This window comes from Silurus aristotelis, assembly GCF_946808225.1.
Source record: "Silurus aristotelis genome assembly, chromosome: 4".
Classification (NCBI taxonomy): Eukaryota; Metazoa; Chordata; class Actinopteri; order Siluriformes; family Siluridae; genus Silurus; species Silurus aristotelis.
In genome coordinates, this window is record NC_139577.1 from 28,340,049 (window position 1) to 28,360,917 (window position 20,869).

General features: G+C 39.9%; 1 protein-coding gene and 1 long non-coding RNA gene across 3 annotated transcripts in view; both read left to right on the plus strand.

Moving 5' to 3' along the window:
* Positions 1–20,869, plus strand: part of gstcd (glutathione S-transferase, C-terminal domain containing) — a 162,610-nt gene that overhangs the window by 50,909 nt on the left and 90,832 nt on the right. The window lies entirely within an intron of this gene.
* On the plus strand, positions 1,947–8,899 carry LOC310724633. Its single transcript, XR_014533114.1, has 3 exons — positions 1,947–3,344; positions 5,196–7,525; positions 7,587–8,899. It is a non-coding gene; the product is annotated as an uncharacterized lncRNA (long non-coding RNA).

The following is a 20,869-nucleotide window of genomic DNA, read 5'->3' on the forward strand; positions in this document are numbered from 1 at the left end:
CATCACTCAGGCAGCAGCTGTTCTGCTTCGGCACCACACAGTAACACACACACACACACCGCCGCCAGATAGAAGGCACACTGCTGAGCGATAAAACCGTTCCAGTGGCAGCATGAAGAAAATAGGCAGTTGCTCTGTGAACCAAATTGAGGCACACAGAACTAATAAGACGTAATAAAATAACGAGTCACGCCGACAAGCCGAGTGTTCCTCTCATTGTTTTATTGTAATCTCTGTCGTTCGATTTAAATGTCCATTAAATAGAATCACTAATTATACAGCAATAATATTTGCAAAATGGTCTTATGGGGGGGGGGGGGGAATGGTCAATTTACTTCCTGATTATTGTTGTCATTATGGTTGTTTTCATTGCTGTCATTAGCGTTCTTCGTATTGCTCTTTATTCTTCTGTAATCACTAAGCGACTGTTCTTTTTGACTGTTTCCTTACACGCTACATGAATCCGAAGAATAAAAACGCAATCAGGCCGGCGCGGGGAACCCAGCCGAGATCTCGGTTTGAGACGCTGCCCGCTCTGGATTGGTCACGACAGCAGGTGCTTTTGCGTCACCACGATTATCATTTCAGAAGCAGATCCCGCTGTAGATACCGGAGGAAAAAGAGGGATTGGGGCCAGTGGACGTGAAAATGTTTCCTGTAAGTTAGCACCGAGAAGAGCGATAAAGAAGTGGTTAAAAAAAAGAAAATATAGGAACCTATAGCGCTAGATATAGAGCTAGGTGTCTGCTGACTTCAGAGTTACCTGCTGATTTTAAATTAGAGCAGATTTGAATTTGAGAGCATTGCACATATTTATATTATTGAATCTTTCTGCAAATACGGTGTCCCAAATACAGTCTTGCAGTATATTTTCTTTTATATCAGACACCAATACTTTTCAGCTTCACTGCCCAGTGGGTTAGAGGAAAAAAAATGTTTTCTATAGAGCCAAAGCTTGAAAGCTACAGATGATAATAATATAGCGAAGTATAACCATTTTCACATGAATAAAACAGCCGCGGCTTTCCTTTGTCGTTCCTTTCGAATAAAGAACTCGACAGAGCAGCGACTTTTGTTGGGAGTGGAGAGTCTTATCTTGTATGCTCTTGCCAGGCGAAGTCATCAAGAGTATTTCTTCTCCGTTCTGACAGTCCGCATTATATGGGGATGGATTTTAGTGCACAGACTAATCACAGTGTGAAAATTCCCAATGTGACACTCAGATATGGGCAAATGACAGACTGTCATTACATAAAGCACATGGGTACTAATGTTGGTGTCAGGAAGTGCAGGGTTCAGAGCTATTTACATGTTCGAGTTACAAGTTTTTGATAATATCCATGATCATGCAAAGGCACACGCATGTTTAAGAGCAAATGATTTCCAATATTTTTGAATCATTGGTCCAAAATGGTACCAAAATAGGGGAGTGGTGGCTCCAGCGGTTAAGGCGCTGGGTTGCCGATCGGAAGGTCTGGGGTTCGAGCCCCGGTATCGCCAACCTGCCACTCTTGGGCCCTTGAGCAAGGCCCTTAACCCTCTATGCTCCGGGGGTCCCTTACGAGAGAAATATCAAGGTCCGTGACGTCGGAGTGACGTGGGGCCGCCTTCCCGTGGGCTCACCACCTGCAGGAGGGACCGTAAGGGACGGTGCTGTGAGGATTGGGCAGCAGTCGAAGGCGGGGGCCTGCTTAGGCTGCTGCCCCCGCGACCTGAATTACGGATAAGCGGGAGAAAATGAATGAATGAATGAATGGTCCAAAATGTTACAATTTTGTAATAATTGTGCCCCCATTAGCTATACAATTAATACCTGACACATGACTAATATTATGTCGTTCCCCTAGGACTTCTGCTGTGGTATTTGGCATCAAGATATCAGTTGAAGGTTCTTTAAGTTCAATAAGTTGCTACTGTAGGTTTAGAATCAATTGACTTGTTTTTTTCAGCACATCCCACAGATTCTCAATCAGATATGGGCAATTCGAAAGCTGATTCACCACCTTGAACTCTGTCATGTTCCTCACATTATTTCTGAACAATTTCCTGCAGTGTCACAGGGATCACTATCCTGCTGAAAGAGGCCATACATTTGGGAATGTCATTTCCATTATGGCATGTCACTTAGTCTGTACTGTGTGTTTGACAACTTTGTATTGTAACTCTTTTTTTTTTTATTGTGTGTGCAATTTGCGTCACAGAAACTCTTCCGTGATATCGGACCAGATGGGCTAGCCCACTTGCATCGATTAATCTTGGGCAGCTATTACTCTGTTGCCAATTCATCGGTCGGATCACTTACAGTAGGTAACGGCCACTGCATACTAGGAACACCTCCGTAAGACTTGTCATCATCAAGATGGTCTAACCATCACAATTTTGTCAGTCACTCAGATTTCCAAATTTGACACTTCCAATGCATCAACTGCAAGAACTGATTGTTCACTTGTTGCATAATATATCCCACTCTAAGGCATATGTGACTTTACTGATGTATTCAACGTTATTTACTTCACCTGGTTCCTGGTTTTAATATTATTGCTGATCACTAAATTGCCTCTAGGTCAGTAGCAGCTTATGACCAAAGATTTTGTTGTGGTATGGTGATATCAAGTTGAAATTCTTTTACCATAAACAAACCTTGTAATAGCCAGCTGAGATTCAAGAACTTTGTCTTCAGTGTGGCAGTGAGATACCTGCCCCAAAGGGCCTTTATCGGGGGTTTTTACCCAAGTCAAGTTTATTTGTATAGCGCTTTTCACAACAGACATTGTCTCAAAGCAGCTTTACAGAATTTAACAGTTAAGGTGAATGGTGTGTATTTACCCCTGATGAGCAGCCACGGCGACTGTGGCAAGGAAAAACTCCCTTAGATGATATGAGGAAGAAAGCTTGAGAGGAACCAGACTCAAAAGGGAAACCCATCCTCATTTGGGTGACATCAAGAGTTTGATCATAAATCTTTAAACAATACAGAACACTGGAGAGTGAGAACTAACATGAGTACTGGAGTATAAGATTATGAGTAATGTCCTTTCTACAGTCTTATACAGTCATTTGAGATTATGGATCCAGGAGCTACTGAGCAACTCATAAAATAGCACAACATTTGCGATCATCACAGATCCAACACCAGCTTCTCCATGCCAGAGCCTTTAAGCACTCCAGGAGGTCCAGTGTCCAAACTCCACATGAGGTGGGATCCAATTGGCACTGGAACATCTCTAGATGGTTCGGGATGTTTGTGGGGTCGACATCTATTCCTTTAAAGGCCCACTAATGCAATTATTTACACACAACTTTCTATTATCGAATTCCATTTATCTAATTTATATCACTGAGCAGTTAATAATAATAATAATAATAAGTTTAATTTATATAGCGCCTTTCCCAAGCTCAAGGACGCTTTACAAGGTACAATATTTCAATATATCAAGACAGATGAAATGTAATGAACATACATAAACATAAACATATTCGTCAGACATTTGCCCAGGACGAAGGAACACATGCAGCTGTATGAGTTAATAGCAGAGACAACATAGACATAAAAACATACAGGACAAGAGATAGAACACTACATAGTACATGAAACATACACCACATTTCAGAAAAATGAAGGACTCCTAACACATATGCATTGACTGATAGTGGAGGTTGAAAAGGTGGGTCTTAAGCCTTGATTTAAATTCAGTCAAAGTGGTAATGGTTTTGAGTGCAATGGGTAAGGAGTTCCATAGTATTGGAGCAATGACAGAAAAGGATCTGCCACCCGCAGAGGATAGACGGTATCTAGGTACACAAAGAAGTTCAGAATTTAAAGACCGGAGTGATCGTGAAGGAACATAGAATGAGAGAAGATCGGAAAGATAGTGAGGGGAAAGAGCATTTAGTGCCTTATGGGTGAGGAGTATGATTTTATATTTTATGCGAGATGAGACTGGCAGCCAGTGAAGATCAAATAATATTGGGGTAATGTGGGCAGATTTTTTATTGGAGGTTAACATTCTGGCAGCCGAGTTTTGTATGTACTGTAAACGTGAGATTGAGTGAGCTGATAGACCAGAGAAGAGTGAATTGCAGTAGTCGAGACGGGACGTAATCAGAGCATGCACTAATGTTTCGGCATCATTTCTGCAGATGAAAGGTCGCAGTTTGACAATGCGTTGTAAATGAAAAAAAGATGTTTTGGAGAGGCTGCGAATATGGGCATCAAAGGATAGTGAGGGGTCGAGTATGATACCTAAATTTCTAACAGTAGCTGAGGGGAAAATCGTAGTAGCATCCAGATCAAAACCAAAGTCCACAGAGTTGTTTTTTATTAGAGATGCGGGACCAGTTATCAGAATGTCGGTTTTACCCAGATTCAGGCTAAGAAAATTTGAGTGTAGCCATTGTTTTAACTCGCTAACACAAGAGGAGAGTGAGGATTTTACATTAACAGAATCTGGTTGACAAAGCAGTATATAACTGAATATCATCAGAATAACAATGATAACTAAAACCATGTCTACGAATGATGTTGCCAAGCGGCTGAATGTACAGAATGAATAGTAATGGGCCAAGAACAGAGCCCTGTGGGACACCCTGTTTAAGTAAGACAGTAGGAGATTTGGAATTGTGTATGGAGATGTGATATTGCCTGCCCGTGAGATAAGAGGAAAACCAGGATAGTGCACAGCCTGATATGCCTAATTCCGCTAATCGTGAAAGTAAAATCTTATGACAGACAGTGTCAAAGGCAGAGCTGAGGTCTAATAACAGAAGTATAGAGAGACTACCTGAGTCTCCAATGAGTAAAAGATCATTAACAACCTTTACTAGCGCAGTCTCCGTGCTATGCTGCTGGCGGAAGCCAGATTGAAAAATATCAAAGAGGTTGTTACCAGCTAGGAATGACTGCAGCTGAGAGGCCACAGCCTTTTCCATGATCTTCGATACAAATGGCAGGTTGGAAATAGGGCGGTAGTTGGATAAGTCTGCCGGGTCCAGATTAGTCTTTTTGAGTATGGGAGAAACAGCAGCAGTCTTAAGTGACACAGGTACAGTAGAGGAGATAAATGACATATTAATAAGGTGGGAGATGGGGGCAGAAATCGCCGATGTACAGTCTTTTAGCAGGAAAGTAGGTGCAGGATCAAGAGTGCATGATGAGGAGTTAGATTTTTGTATTAGCTCAGTGATTAAAGAGAAAGTTAAGTGTGAAGGCCATGCTTAAGGGCCCAACAGTGGCAACTTGGTAGATTTTGAACTCATGACTTCTAGTCCTTTAAGCGTTTTAACCACTGAGCTACCACATTCCTATAATTATAACTCAATGGAAACTATAATAATCTCAACCACATTATTTCTAAATAACAACACATGCTCCATAACTCCGACTCTAAAGCTGACACTCTGCTGATACAGCATTAGAGTGTATAGGCATGTCTGCTGCTGTATTATGTGTATACATTAGTCTCATTTTTCAGTGACTGCAACACCCTGTCCATTCAGAGAATGTACAGCAGAGATGCAGTATTCTTTTCAGCTTTTCTTTTCATCATTTCCCACGCAGATCTATGTCCAATTCCCGCAGACATTCGTCTGCCACTTGTATAACAGATCCCATAGCCTTTTCTGACACTCGGAAACCTGCTGTACACCAAAATCAGACATTTAAACAATGAGTACTTTCACAGATATTTCAAAATAAACAGCTGCTAGTCAGCAAATCCAGTACACCTACACACAGGAAAACATGTTGTGTTTGTGTTTTAATGTTTGCCAGGTTCCTGAAAGGTTGAACTAGTGGGTGTCACCAGTCTGAGCGCTGTACCTGGGGACTCAATTTTATACCGTTATCATTGTACCTGATGCTTTTTGTCCGTTTATGTAATGAAAACTCGCTCTAAGCATTTGTTGCATTTGCTTTACTTCATTTGTTTTTTGTTTTCTTTTCCTTATCAGGCGCTTTTGTTTGGGCTTCTGTTCTTTTCCTGTGATTGGTGTTTTATCTGATAGTGTTTACCTGTTCCGTCTTTCATCTTTGATTCGCCCGTCTGCTTATGCCCTGTCGTTTCATACTGCCTTCGCGAAGGTAATACGCTTTTAGAATGTATTGGAACAGTTTCCTATGTTTAAGTTTCTTTATCTTTATTTGCTGTATGTAGTTCCTGGTTTTGTGTTGTGTGTGTATCTCATATTTGCGATCAAGTGTTTGTTCATATTTCACACGGCCTAGCTTTGCCTTTACTCCCACTTGGTTTGTCAAAGCTGATTTCCGGATTTATCTTGTTTATGCACTTTCACTTGACCTTTGTTAACACGTGACCTCTCCAGTGAATATGTTGATATTTGCAAAATGATTTTAGGGTTATTTGATGTGAAATGTTTTATATTAGTAATGAGCAGCAATGGCGGAGGTGCAGTAATGGGATGATGGTAGCTTAGTGAAGGTCATGAGTTCAAATCCCAGCCACAGCAACCTGCCACTCCTGGGCCTCTGAGCAAGATGTATGAATGAGATAAATGTAAGTCGCTATTGATAAAGGTCTTTGCCAAATGTTGTAAATGTAAATGCGGCGAACCCGAAAGTGTTGCTAAAGGACCCAAGTTGTATTTCGGTACACAAAAAACACCATAAATCTACACTAACAAGCAACATAAAACTAAGTGGGACATAAGCAGACCTATGAACAAATACATAAAGTGCATTTTTGTGAACCGCATGTGCAATAAACCCAACATAAGAACAATATCAAAATGTCTATTAAGTGAGAGATGCAGAGACAGGAGTGGAGAACATTTTGTCAATCTCCTGTGGAAGCACGTAAAGCATCAAAAACCTTTTCCTGCGTTTAACAGCCATGATCGACTGAATCTGTGATTATAGATACCACCGTGGATCGACACAAGCCCAATCGACAGCAAGCATTTTGCTCTCTACAGTTTTCCATTTTTTGCACCGACGGCTTTGTTGGTCTTGACAACTGTGGGTCTGTTTTGAAAATGAAAAAGGTTTTACTAATGAGACATTTGGAGAACCTCACCTCGTAGCATTTTTCCAGACTGAAGCTCTCCAACAGCATGATGTTAAATTCAGTAGTCGTTTGAGGCCAGCAGGTGGGAGGGTTTGAACTCCTGCTTGCATCATTATCGCTTTTCTTTCTCTTTATTCAGTGGAAATTATTTGAAATGGCCCCTGTTTTGCTGCTTATTGTTTCAATGATGAATATTTGCCTTTTCAAACTGTATCGTTTCGAATTCGGAATAAATATCGAAGGTTTCAATGGATATTGATTGTCGAGTCAAGTGGGCTTTTATTGTCATTCCAACCATATACAGTGCAGTACACAGTGAAACGAAAAACAATGTTCTCCCTGGACCAAGGTGCTTCAGCAAACAACATAAATGAATAAGGAACTACAAAAAACTTGTAATTAACAACATAAAGTGCACATGTGCAACATTTTGTGTGAAAAAAAAAAGCAAAGAACAACATAAGATAAGGGCACAAACAGCATTTTTTGTGCAACCAGTATAGGTGTGTGTGTGTGTGTGTGTGTGTGTGTGTGTGTGTGTGTGTGTGTGTGTGTGTGTGTCAGTCCAGTCCCTTTACGTTGGGAAGTCTGATGGCTTGTGGAAAGAAACCATTACAGTCTGGACGTGAGGGCTCGAATACTTCTGTACTTTTTTTTTCCACATCTCAGTACAGTGAAGAGTGTGGTGGAGGTGTGTGTGTGAGATCATCCACAATGCTGGTGGCTTTACAGATGCAGTGTGTGATCTATGACAGAAAAAAGAGATACCCAGATGATTTCCTCAGCCGTCTTTACTTTTTGCTGTAGGGTCTTGCGAAACGATCTGAGATGGTGCAGTCTCCAAACCAGGCAGTGATGCAGCTTCTCAGGATGCTCTCGATGGTCCCTCTGTAAAATGTTTGGTGGAAGCTCCTTAGTTTTTTCAGGAAGTAGAAACGCTGATGGGCTTTCCTTGTTAAAATATGTTGATCTGTGGCGTATTTTGATGTTTAGCTGTGTTCATAGTGGTCAACAATGCTGATCTGGTCATTCGAGAACAGTTTGAGCAGAATGAATGTAACTGTTTGAACACTGTTCAATTACATCAGTGCTTCTCAATTATTTTCTGTTGCGCCCCCCCCTAGGAAGAAGTAAACATTTCGCGCCCAATCACCCCCCCCCCCCCCCCCGACTCTCCGCTGCGACTGTAAATAGTATCATTTGTCTATAAAATTGTTATAAAAAAGTACACCTCTGCATAACATTGTATCCTTATTAACATTAAAGAAAACAATAAAACAAAAAAGAAAGAAAGAAAGATCAACTTACAACAAGGAATAACTTTATTAACATTGGTTTTTAGTCTTAAGACTTAAAGTGCATCAATTTGCCCAAAATTAAAAAACAATTTTAATCCTTATTTAAACTGCAAACATTTTTTGATCATTTGATACTGAAAAATATTATATGATGCTAACAGTGCTCGCTGGTTTACTGAAGTAGCATTCACAAATCGGGACGATTGTTGGCAATATTCGGCACTTTTTCGCTGAAAAAACTCAAGCGGCTTATCAGCGTGATTGGGGTGTAATGTCTTTAAGTGACGCCTTCATTTATTTGGCTTCATGCTGTCCGCTGCCAACATTTTTAGACGAGTAAACATACCGGTCTTTCCTCGTCTCCCACCGTAGTCACAGTGAAGCCAAGCGGTACATGCACTTCATCATATTTCCTCGTCTTAGCTTTCGGGAGACGTTTGTCTCATTATCTCCGTCTCTCTCCGCCTTTCTTTCATGCCTGGTAAATATTTTTCCATTGTGTCTCTTAAGGGTTTGTTATCTGCACTTCATACCTTCTGCTCTGTGCTGTGTGCTTTTGTTCGGTGCAATCAAAGAAAACCTACTCCCTGCGGAAAAAAAAAAAGCATGTCCCCGGGGCCACACGCGCCCCACTATTTGAGAAGGGCTGAATTACATATTTACCGTATTTTTCGGACTATAAGCCACTACTTTTTTCCCACGTTTCGAACCCCGCGGCTTAAACAACGAAGTGGCTTATTAATGAATTTTTCCTGGGTTTTACAAACTTCAAGCCAAAAAACTGAGCGACATAACATTAGACCAATGAAAGTTCCGAACGGAAACGAAAAAACTCACCTCACCTGTGTTCTGAGCTGCACGGCATCGGGAGAAAAAACTTTTCAACTGTTTAGATACAAGCCGTTGTAACGCGTTGAGTCTGGGTGAAGGAAGAGCTCGCTAACTCCAGTTGCAACAGAAATCATATAAGCACAGACAGGTTTCCAAAACTTGTGCTTTTTTATTTTTCTTGGCAACAGCATTACGGGTTCGTCAAAGAAACTTAGAAATGAGCATCAGAAAATAATAAAGACATATTCCTCGGTCTTGCACACATGCAGTAATACTGGAAAAATGCGGCGGCAGGCTATTCCCAAAATGCCGCTCTGCTCCTAAAGGAGCCACAACATATTTCACCCGTTACACCGTGTTACAGACACTGTCTTTCGTTAAAGCCTGTGTAAAGTTAATTAGTTTCAGTGTAGACCTGTGGCTTATAGACAGGTGCGAGTTATTTATGGTTAAAAATAAAAATCTTTGTCAAATTCAGTGGGTGCGGCTTATATATGGGTGCGCTTTATAGTCCGGAAATTACGGTACTTTTTATTAAAAAAAACAAAAAAAACTAATCGTATTTATGGCCAAGTAATGCTGGCAGTTGAACTGCTGATCGGGAAGGTCGTGAGTACAGCTCCACCAAGCTATCACTGCTGCTGCTGCTTGAATCTATAAAGTTACAGCCCCAACATTTATAAAAATCACTTTTTTAATTGTTCTTGTACCTACATATGTTTTTTTCTTTTGCTTCTTCACCTGTTTTTATCTCTTTTTGAACGCCACATTAGTTTATAACCTGAAAGAACTTGAGAGAAAAGAAGCAGTATTTTCTCAAATCACTCTCACTGCTCTGCACAGCTGCTTTGAGCCCCAAGACCACCTGGGAAATGTGGTGCACAGCTGATTGTGTGTGTGTGAGCGAATCATGCCAAGTCTACTGCACACATCTGTCTCCTCTCCTTTAGCGTCTGTCTGTCTGAGGCGGTTTGTCTTGACTTTTAGAGGTTATGAAATGCCAAAGGGCAGAAGAAAAGATTAAGGGAGCTGTAGATCAGCAGGAGCTGGTGATGAATTCTTGAGGAGGAGGAGGAAGAGGAGGAACAGGGGCACAGAGACTCGGGACCTTATTATTGTACCACTGGGCAAACGTGGCTCGATTAGAGATAACATTTTGTGATGTCTAAGGTGGCAGATGCGGCTGTCTGCTCATCACACTGCATTCCGTATACTGCAGGTTTCTGTGTATTGTCCGTTCATAGGAAAAGACCACTATGAAGCTTTATAGATCTGCATAGACACAAATATGCATTCATAAATAGTCAAGTGATTAGTGAATCCTAGATTAAAAATCTGCTACAGATAGCTCCTTCCTAGACATTTAGATGTTATTTAAAGGCAGAAGATGAGGTTGGGGAGTTTCAGGAGAGCAGATGATGTGTAGTGAATGATTAACAAGGAGACCCAGGACCTCTAGGTCCTCCAGAGCCTTATTTCAGCTCAACCGGGTTCATATGCTTAGCTTCCTGATATGTGAAGATGTGTCCTAAGCAAGACTGGGTAATGTGGACTGATTTTCTTGCCACCTATGGAGCTTTTTTGTGCTTTGTCTATGGTTTCCAAAGACATTTCATTAATTATATGGGGCACAAAATCCCTTATGAACTCCTGTAGGGAAGGAATATAAAAATTAATGCCTTTTATGCAAGCTTGTGTCATGTTATCCATTTTCTGGATACTCCTGATACAGCCCCAATTCCAAAAAATGTCTGGGAACTGAGGCGTTCAGATGCTGGAGTTTTGTGAGAGGAACGTTGACCCATTCGTTTCTGAGACAGGATTCTAGCTGCTCAACATTCCTGTGTCTACTTTGTCCATCAAATTCAAAAATGACCTTAGTTTTTCTGTAAAATGGTACATTCCCTCATTTTGAACATTTGATATTTTTTTTATGCTTTATTGTGAATATGGGTTCATAAGATTTGCAAATCATTGCATTCTGTTTTGCATTCATTTACATTTGCAACCTGTTTTTAGGGGTCTGTTATAAAGATTGTAGGTAAACATTCAATAACATATTGTGGGGAAAATTAATATACAGTCCAAAAATTGGGTTTTACCTATGTCAAGTCAAGTTTATTTGTATAGCGCTTTTCACAACAGACATTGTCTCAAATCAGCTTTACAGAAAACAACAGTGAAGGTGAATGGTGTGCGTTTGTCCCTGATGAGCAAGCCGTGGCAACAGTGGCAAGGAAAAACTCCCTTAGATGATATGAGGAAGAAACCTTGAGAGGAACCAGACTCAAAGGGGAACCCATCCTCATATGGGTGACATCAAGAGTTTGGTCATAAATCTTTCAACAATACAGAAAAATTTGTGATCATCATAGATCCAGCATCAGCTTCTCCATGCCAGGGCCTTTAAACACTCGGCATCTACTTCTCCATGATCATCCATAGCTCCATAATCTTCACGAGGTGGGACGTGACTGGAGCTGGCCAAACCTCAGGATGCCTCGGGATGGGGAGAGAAAGAGAAGCAGTGGAGAGGAATTAGCGTAGCTGCTGTTCATGATATTAACAGCACAAGTTGATAATGTGCATGTAATCATATATTCTGGAGCACAAGGTTGTGATGTGATGTGATGTGTGTGATGTGTGTTATGTGTAGGCTTTGCTAAAAAAATATGTTTTTAATCTACACTTAAACTGGGAGAGTGTATCTAAACCCCGAACACTGTCAGGAAGACTATTCCAGAGTTTAGGAGCTAAATGTGAAAATGCTCTACCACCTTTAGTGGACTTTGCTATTCTAGGAACTACTAGAAGCCCAGAGTTTTGAGATCTCAGGGAGCGTGACGGATTGTAGCGTGTTAAAAGACTGGATAGATACATGGGAGCCAAACCATTTAGTGCTTTATAAGTGAGTAGCAGTAGTTTGTAGTCTATTCGAAACTTAACAGGAAGCCAATGTAGGGACGATCGGATTGGGGTTATATGATCGTATTTTCTTGACCTAGTAAGAACTCTTGCTGCGGCATTCTGAACTAACTGAAGCTTGTTTATTAATGATGCAGGACATCCACCTAGTAATGCATTACAGTAGTCTATTCTAGAGGTCATAAACGCATGGACGAGCTTCTCTGCATCAGATATAGATAACATATTTCTTAGCTTAAAAATATTTCTAAGGTGAAAGAAGGCTGTTTTTGTAACTTGATTGATGTGGTTATTAAAAGATAAGTTGCTGTCTAAAATAACTCCCAGGTCTTTTACCGTTGAACTAGTAGTTACAGAACAACCGTGTAAATGCAGGCTGAGATGCTGGAGCTTCTGTGTACTATTTTTTGGGCCGATAAGCAAAATCTCCGTTTTATCAGAATTTAATAGCAGAAAGTTATGGGTCATCCAATCTCTTATTTCTTCAACACACTCAGTTATGCGAGCTAATTGAGCTGTATCGCCTGGTTTGGATGAAATATATAGCTGGGTATCATCAGCATAACAATGGAAGCTAATTCCATGCCTTCTAATAATATTTCCTAATGGAAGCATGTATATTGTGAAAAGCAGGGGTCCTAGAACTGACCCTTGTGGCACGCCATAATTTACTAGCATTATCCTGGATAGCTCTCCATTTAAATCTACGAAATGGTAACGATTGGACAGGTAGGATTTAAACCAGCTTAATGCCTGTCCCTGAATACCGATGTAATTCTGTAAGCGATCGAGGAGAAGATCATGATCTATAGTGTCGAACGCAGCACTAAGATCTAGTAAAACTAATAGGGAGATGTAGCCTTGGTCTGAAGCTAAAAACAGGTCATTAGTGATTTTAACTAGAGCAGTTTCTGTGCTATGATGGGGCCTAAAACCTGACTGAAACTCTTCAAAGATATTGTTCTCCTGCAAGTGGTTACATAACTGGGCAGCGACAATCTTTTCTAAAATCTTAGACATAAATGGGAGATTTGAAATTGGTCTGTAATTCGATAGCGTGTTTGGATCCAGATTAGGTTTTTTAATGAGGGGCTTAATAACTGCTAACTTGAGGGATTTAGGGACATGACCTAACGATAGTGAGGAGTTAATAATATTGAGAAGAGGCTCACCAGCTGTATATAACACTTCCTTCAGTAGTTTAGTGGGAATTGGATCTAACTGACATGTTGTTGATTTAGCTTTCATAATAGCATCATACAGCTCTTCCTGTCCTATACATGTAAAACAGTGTAGTTGTGGGGTTGTAAGTACGATTGTGTCAGGAGATGCTGTCAGAGGTTGAACTGCCACAATTGTTTTTCTAATGTTATCTATTTTTTCAGTGAAGAAATTCATAAAGTCTTCACTACTAAACTGTGATGGAACACATTTTTCAGATCCCTGATTTGTTGTTAATTTAGCGACTGTACTGAAAAGGAACCTGGGATTGTTTTTGTTATTTTCTATGAGTTTGCTCAGGTGTTTAGCTCTAGCAGCTTTTAGCGCCTGTCTGTAGCTGAGCATACTGTCTTTATACGCAATTCTAAATACCTCCAATTTAGTTTTCCTCCATTTTCTCTCCAGATTACGTGTTGTTCTCTTTAGGGCATGCCTATGACTATTATACCAAGGTGCAGGTGCTTGTTCTCAAACCTTTTTTAACCGGATGGGGGCAACAGTGTCTAAAGTGCTAGTGAGGATAAGGTCTATGTTGTTCGCCATCTCATCAAGATGATCAGCAGTTATGGGTTTAATGTGAAACTGAGATAAATCAGGCAGGTTATTTATGAATCTGTCCTTAGTGGTTGGAATAATAGTCCTACCAAGTCGATACCGTGGTGAAACACGGTTAATCTGCTCTACCGGTAGTGTATACAGTATGAGGTAATGGTCTGTGATGTCATCACTCTGGGGTAAAATATCGATATCAGTGACGTCTGCTCCGTAGGATATTATTAAGTCTAGTGTGTGGTTAAAACGGTGGGTTGGTCTGGTGACGTTTTGTTTAACTCCAAAAGAGTTTAGTAAATCGACAAATGATAATCCTAGGGCATCGTTTGCATCATCTACATGAATATTAAAATCTCCTACAAGCAGCACTTTATCAAAGCTTATCAAGAGGTCTGAGAGAAAACAAGCAAACTCATGAAGAAAATCAGCGTAGGGCCCTGGGGGTCTGTACACGGTGACCAGAGCGAGTTTTCTATGCATGTCTGAAAGTGCAACTTTAAGAACGAGCACTTCAAATGATTTAAAGCTGAATCCTAATCTCTGACTAACATTAAGAGAAGCACTATAAATGGTTCCTACACCCCCCCCACGACCAGTCTGACGAGGCTCATGCTTATAAACATATCCTGACGGTGTCGACTCGTTTAGACCCATATAATCACCTGGTTTAATCCAGGTCTCAGTGAGACAGAGTGCATCGAGATTATTATCTGTGATCATCTCATTTACAATCAGTGCTTTGGGTGCAAGTGATCTAATGTTTAAAAGACCAAACTTTAGAACTTTGTTGTGTTTGTTGTTTGTTTATCTGGCATTTTTCAGTTTTAACTGCAATAAGATTATTTCTGGATCTTGTGTATGTAATTCTTGGTTTTACTACACGAGGAATAGATACGGTTTCTATAAACTGGGCTGTGTGTGAACTTGTAACTATTTGGTCTGTAGTATTATAGTTCTTATAGTTTAAGATTTCTTGATGTCTTACCAGTAACATCTGATACAGGAAGTCATCTGGTGTTTAACTGGATACTTATCAAAAGCTTATATATATATATATATATATATATATATATATATATATATATATATATATATATATATATATATATATATATATATATAATATATATATATATATACATATATATATATACAGTGAGGAAAATAAGTATTTGAACACCCTGCTATTTTGCAAGTTCTCCCACTTAGAAATCATGGAGGGGTCTGAAATTTTCATCGTAGGTGCATTTCCACTGTGAGAGACATAATCTAAAAAGAAAAATCCAGAAATCACAATATATGATTTTTAAACTATTTATTTGTATGAAACAGCTGCAAATAAGTATTTGAACACCTGAGAAAGTCAATGTTAATATTTGTTTGATTGCAATTACAGAGGTCAAACGTTTACTGTAGTTTTTCACCAGGTTTGCACACACTGCAGGAGGGATTTTGGCCCACTCCTCCACACAGATCTTCTCTAGATCAGTCAGGTTTCTGGCCTGTCGCTGAGAAACACGGAGTTTGAGCTCCCTCCAAAGAGTCTCTATTGGGTTTAGGTCTGGAGACTGGCTAGGCCACACCAGAACCTTGATATGCTTCTTACAGAGCCACTCCTTGGTTATCCTGGCTGTGTGCTTCGGGTCATTGTCATGTTGGAAGACCCAGCCTCGACCCATCTTCAATGCTCTAACTGAGGGAAGGAGGTTGAGATCTCCACGAGGTGAGATCTTGCATGGAGCCCCAGTCCGAGGGAGATTGACAGTCATGTTTAGCTTCTTCCATTTTCTAATGATTGCTCCAACAGTGGACCTTTTTTCACCAAGCTGCTTGGCAATTTCCCCGTAGCCCTTTCCAGCCTTGTGGAGGTGTACAATTTTGTCTCTAGTGTCTTTGGAGAGCTCTTTGGTCTTGGCCATGTTAGTAGTTGGATTCTTACTGATTGTATGGGGTGGACAGGCGTCTTTATGCAGCTAACGACCTCAAACAGGTGCATCTAATTTAGGATAATAAATGTAGTGGAGGTGGACATTTTAAAGGCAGACTAACAGGTCTTTGAGGGTCAGAATTCTGGCTGATAGACAGGTGTTCAAATACTTATTTGCAGCTGTATCATACAAATAAATAGTTTAAAAATTATACTTAGTGATTTCTGGATTTATTTTTTTAGATTATGTCTCTCACAGTGGACATGCACCTACGATGACAATTTCAGACCCCTCCATGATTTCTAAGTGGGAGAACTTGCAAAATAGCAGGGTGTTCAAATACTTATTTTCCTCACTATATATATATATATATTAATCAGGCATAACATTATAATGTTGGTCCCCTTTTATTGCTAAAACAGTTCTGACCCGTCAAACATTAACAGCATTGACTTCTTCAGCAGTTTGAGCTACAGGAGCTTGTCTGTTGGACCAGCCTTCGCTCCCGACGTGCATCAGTGAGCCTCAGCCGCCCACGACCCTGTCGCCGCTGTTCCTTCCTTGGAGCACTTTAAATAGATACTGACCACTGCAGACCAGGAACATTACACGAGAGCAGCAGACGTCACAATTTGGCCCTTGTCCAACTCCCGTAAATCCTTATGCTTGCCCATTTTTCCTGCTTCTAACACGTCAACTTTGAGGACAAAATGTTCAGTTGCTGCCTAATATATCCTACACACTAACAGGTGCCATGATAAAAATCTGTCATTGGAGTGGAAGATATTGAGTGACCCTCTATAGAGCTCTGAACTTAACCCTACTGAACACCTTTGGGATGAATTGAACTCTTAATGCACCCCAGGTCTCTACCCCAAGCCAAGATATGAATATAATATATAGTTTACTTAAAAACAATGAATAGTTAGATAAATGCATTAAGAATGTATATTTTCTTTAGTACCTAAAGTTCCCTAATATTACCCTGGATATATAAGAATCATTTTTGAGTATCTCAATTTTTTTTTTTCCCTTACTAGAGCTCTTGAACCCCATGGCTTTATTATTGCCTTATTATTGCCCATGCAGGCAAATTCTCCCAGGAAGATAACATTTTGTGATGGAAACTGATCCAGGGGGCTTGCTGTGAGAAAGAAAGTGCACTCTTTCTGGAATCACAGCCGCTCCCCCAAGGGGCCTCCTAGGAAACGTGAAGCTCTTCATGTATTTCGAATGCATGTGCGTGAGGATTAGGGTGACGCTCTGGATGTGCCTGTCTGCCTACCTGTGCTCTATCTACCTGTCTGAGATGGTTTAACTGTAAAACTTTAGAAGGGATTAAAGGTCAGCATGGCAGAAGAGGTATTTAAAGAGCAAGAAACAGTAACGAATCCTCGAGCAGAAGCGCCACTGGGTAAGAACACGTAAGCCTCCAGAGCCTTATTAGAGCCTTATTAGGGCCTTTTTCATGCCCAACCTCACGGAGGTTTGGGGCAAGAATCCATTACCGATGCTGCGCTGAGATCGTGCTGCGAAGACTCGTGTTTTGGGAAGGAGAGGAAGAGAAACTGGGCAAAACAAATCAAAGAATTAAAAGCAACAAGCTCATTGTGTCTTCATTCATCACTTTAATTTTACCAAGCTGACCTGTTTTCTTTCATAAATATATTTTGCTATATTTTAATATAGTAAAAACACTCCCAGATTCAATTTACCATACAGCTTTAATTGCCATTGTGTATCAATTTTAATTATTCTCCATAATCAAAGCTCTTTTGTGACTAATGGTCTGTGTGGGTGTTTGAGTTACGGCAGCAGATCAGTTTTAGCTTGTTATCGCAGCTGTTTTTTTATTTCTTTATTTTTTTCAGCGAACACTGACTGCCGCAATTCCTCCAGGCTCTGGAGAACATCTAATTTCTCATTTGCATCATTCTGTTTGATTAATTCAACACCGTTATTAGCTCATAGGGGAGAAAATTGATCGATCTTAGTTACAAATGGCTGTCAGAGCTAAATTAGAGGTTACTTGGCTTTTTTTTCCCCGGTTTTCATGACACCTCTGAAGCAACCCAGTAATTGCTGAAATATTTGAGTCATCCATGTATACACATAACCAGGAGGCTTAGGTTTCTCCTGAGAGCAAGAGAATGAATAATTATGGCACATAAATGTGGGTTTTTTCCTCATGTCAGTAACGGTGTCTTGCTCGTTCTGACAAGCAATTATGAGACGCCACCTGCGGCCTTTTCATGTGTTTTTGTGGTTGAACTTGCATTATTAAGATTCTTTCATTGTCTGCGTTAAGCACTGTGTGATGTCTTCATTTTTGAAGCCATGTGAACAGGGCCATTTGATGCAAATGTTATAGCAGGATAACTTTCTTTTAAGGGAAGCAAATTCATGAAGACCTGTCTTTAGGACATTTGGTGCTTGGACCCCTAATATGGATTTAGGCATCTATTTGTGCTGTTTACCAATGGCTTAAAATGCATTTTTTTAATACTTTTGCAGAACCCTAGATTATCCTATCAGAAGACAGCTAACCAAGAAGATGGATTTTTATATACCGTATTTTTCGGACTATACGCCGCTACTTTTTTCCCACGTTTTGAACCCCACGGCTTAAACAACGAATCGGCTAACTTATGAATTTTTCCTGGGTTTTTCCCGGTTACACAAACTTCAAGCCAAAAAACTGAGCGACATAACATAAGACCAATGAAATTTCCGAACGGAAACGAAAAAATGCACCTCACCTGTGTTTTTTCGGGAGAAAAAAAGTTTTTTTTAAACGCACGACGATGCCAAAAGATAAACTCCCGAGAGAAATAGTTGTGAAAGGAAGGAGGAAGACAGTGAACAATGACTTTCTTGGTAGGCTACTGTTTAGATACAAGCCGTGTAACAGACACTGTTTTCCATTAAAGCCTGTGTAATATTCAATAGTTTCAAAGTAGACACCTGCGGCTTATTTACGTTAAAAACTCGTGCTTTTTAATTTTTCTTGGCAACAGCGTTACGGGTTAGTCAAAGAAACTTAGAAATAAGCATCAGAAAATAATAAGGACATAATCCTAGTCTTGAACACACGCAGTAATACTGGAAGAATGCAGTGGCATGCTATTCCCAAAATACCGCTATGCTCCTAAAGGAAGCGCAACATATTTCACCCGTTACATCGTGTGTAACGTGTCTTTCGTTAAAGCCTGTGTAAAGTACATTAGTATAAATGTGTGTAAAAATATTTGTAAAATTCACTGGGTGCGGCTTATATAAGGGTGCGCTTTATAGTCCGGAAATTACGGTAATATTTGTTAGAAATAAATACAATCCGTTCAAAACGTCATCTAACTTACAACCCCATAGCTCTCTTCACTGGTCCAGAGTTCCCTGAACATTTGTTTGAATTATCGGGACCTATGTCTGTTTAAATTTGTAAAAAAAAAAATCTTGTATCTTATCTAAATTTGTGTTTGCAATATGCCAGTAATTGTCACACTGTTGAAACCAATTGCTTAACAAGCATTAAACTTAGTTTACATTGTTAACCCATGTGACTTTAAAAAGCTAACTTGCATTTTTGCGTTTTGTGCTAGCTGAGGAAGTCCGACCTTATCCTGTTCAATATAAAAAAATCTACTTATAGTTTATTTTATGATCTCCTATAGTTTAATGTTCTGAGGTAGCTGTATCTGATCGCCACAGATTACAAAAAAATAAGAAGGAAATACAAAATTTTACACAGTGAACACAATTTCAAAATTTTGTCTTCATGGCACCTTCTAGGAGAAGAGTGTAAAAAGCCTTAGGCTACAGTCACCCTAGACTTTAAACATAACAAATTTCTATAGAAACCTGCAGGGAATAAGTCTAGCAACCGGATATGAGCTCAAGCAGCAACGTTAGGGTTTTTTAATGTTGATTTAGAATTATTTTAAAGCTGTGTTGTATAAAACGGAATGGTGAAACACCTCTAACAGTAGCTTCGGTGCTTAAGGCATTTGACTTTGCTTCGAAGGGTCACAAGTTTAAATCCCACCACCACACTGTCACTGCTGGGCCCTTGAGCAAACCCTCAACCATTTAATTAGTTTAATGAGGTACTCGTAAATCGCTCTCGATAAGGTGGTGTCTGCTAAATGGCGTAAATGTTACCAATGAGTGCTTTCTGCGTTTTCTATTTTCACGCCATGAAGTACCATTTTATTGGTCACACATTTTTATGTAATATGAATAAACAAGTTCAATGATACAAGTTCACCAACCTTGAACTTTGGAATGCTGCATGGATTCTTTGTACCGAGGTTGCAAATCCAGTCTTCTGCTTTCACGTTTGGTTAAATTGAGGTCAATGAAACGAAAAGTGTAGTGTGACTGCAGCCTTATTTGGTGCATGGGTTGATTTTAATGTAGTCTTTAACCATTAACATTGAGGGCAAATATGGTTTAGGTCTCAATCCTAAAATTTGTATTCAAATTAGGCTTCTGAACATTTGTCCCAAGAAAATGTGATTGTTGTGTGTTTTTCATTAAGTGCTGTGAACATTTTCGAGAGCCAACATAACAGCCGCCATCACACACTTGCAACATCACATTCGCCAAGCATTTGTTTATTTAGAATGTCTGTTTTCATCACCATTTATTGAGTATACTTATGATTCATCAGCCAATTGTTAAAAACATATTTCTTTTGGAGTATATTTAGAATTCCTGCTGTTTCTGTTTTGCATGAGAAAAGAACTTTTAATAGAATTTGACCAGAAACCCCATTTCGCTATGATTCTCTATCATTTCCATACCTTTCGCTCTCTCTGAGATCATCCTCCCAAAGGAGTTCTCCTAAAGCGCAGTCCTTACCTAAGTTATCATAACACATATCCTACAAGCTAAGCAACTCTTTATTCACCAAATCCTGTGCAGCTGTCCTCTCTCTTTTTCCTCTTTCTCAGCTCCACTTTCCCCTCATACTCTAAGCAACATTTATCTCCGAGTCCTAAGAGGACCAGTTTCAAGGACCCCCACCTGCACCTGCTTCATCTCCTGGATGTTGTTATTTTTTTTTCTTCCTCTTGTAGCAGATTCCTATTTT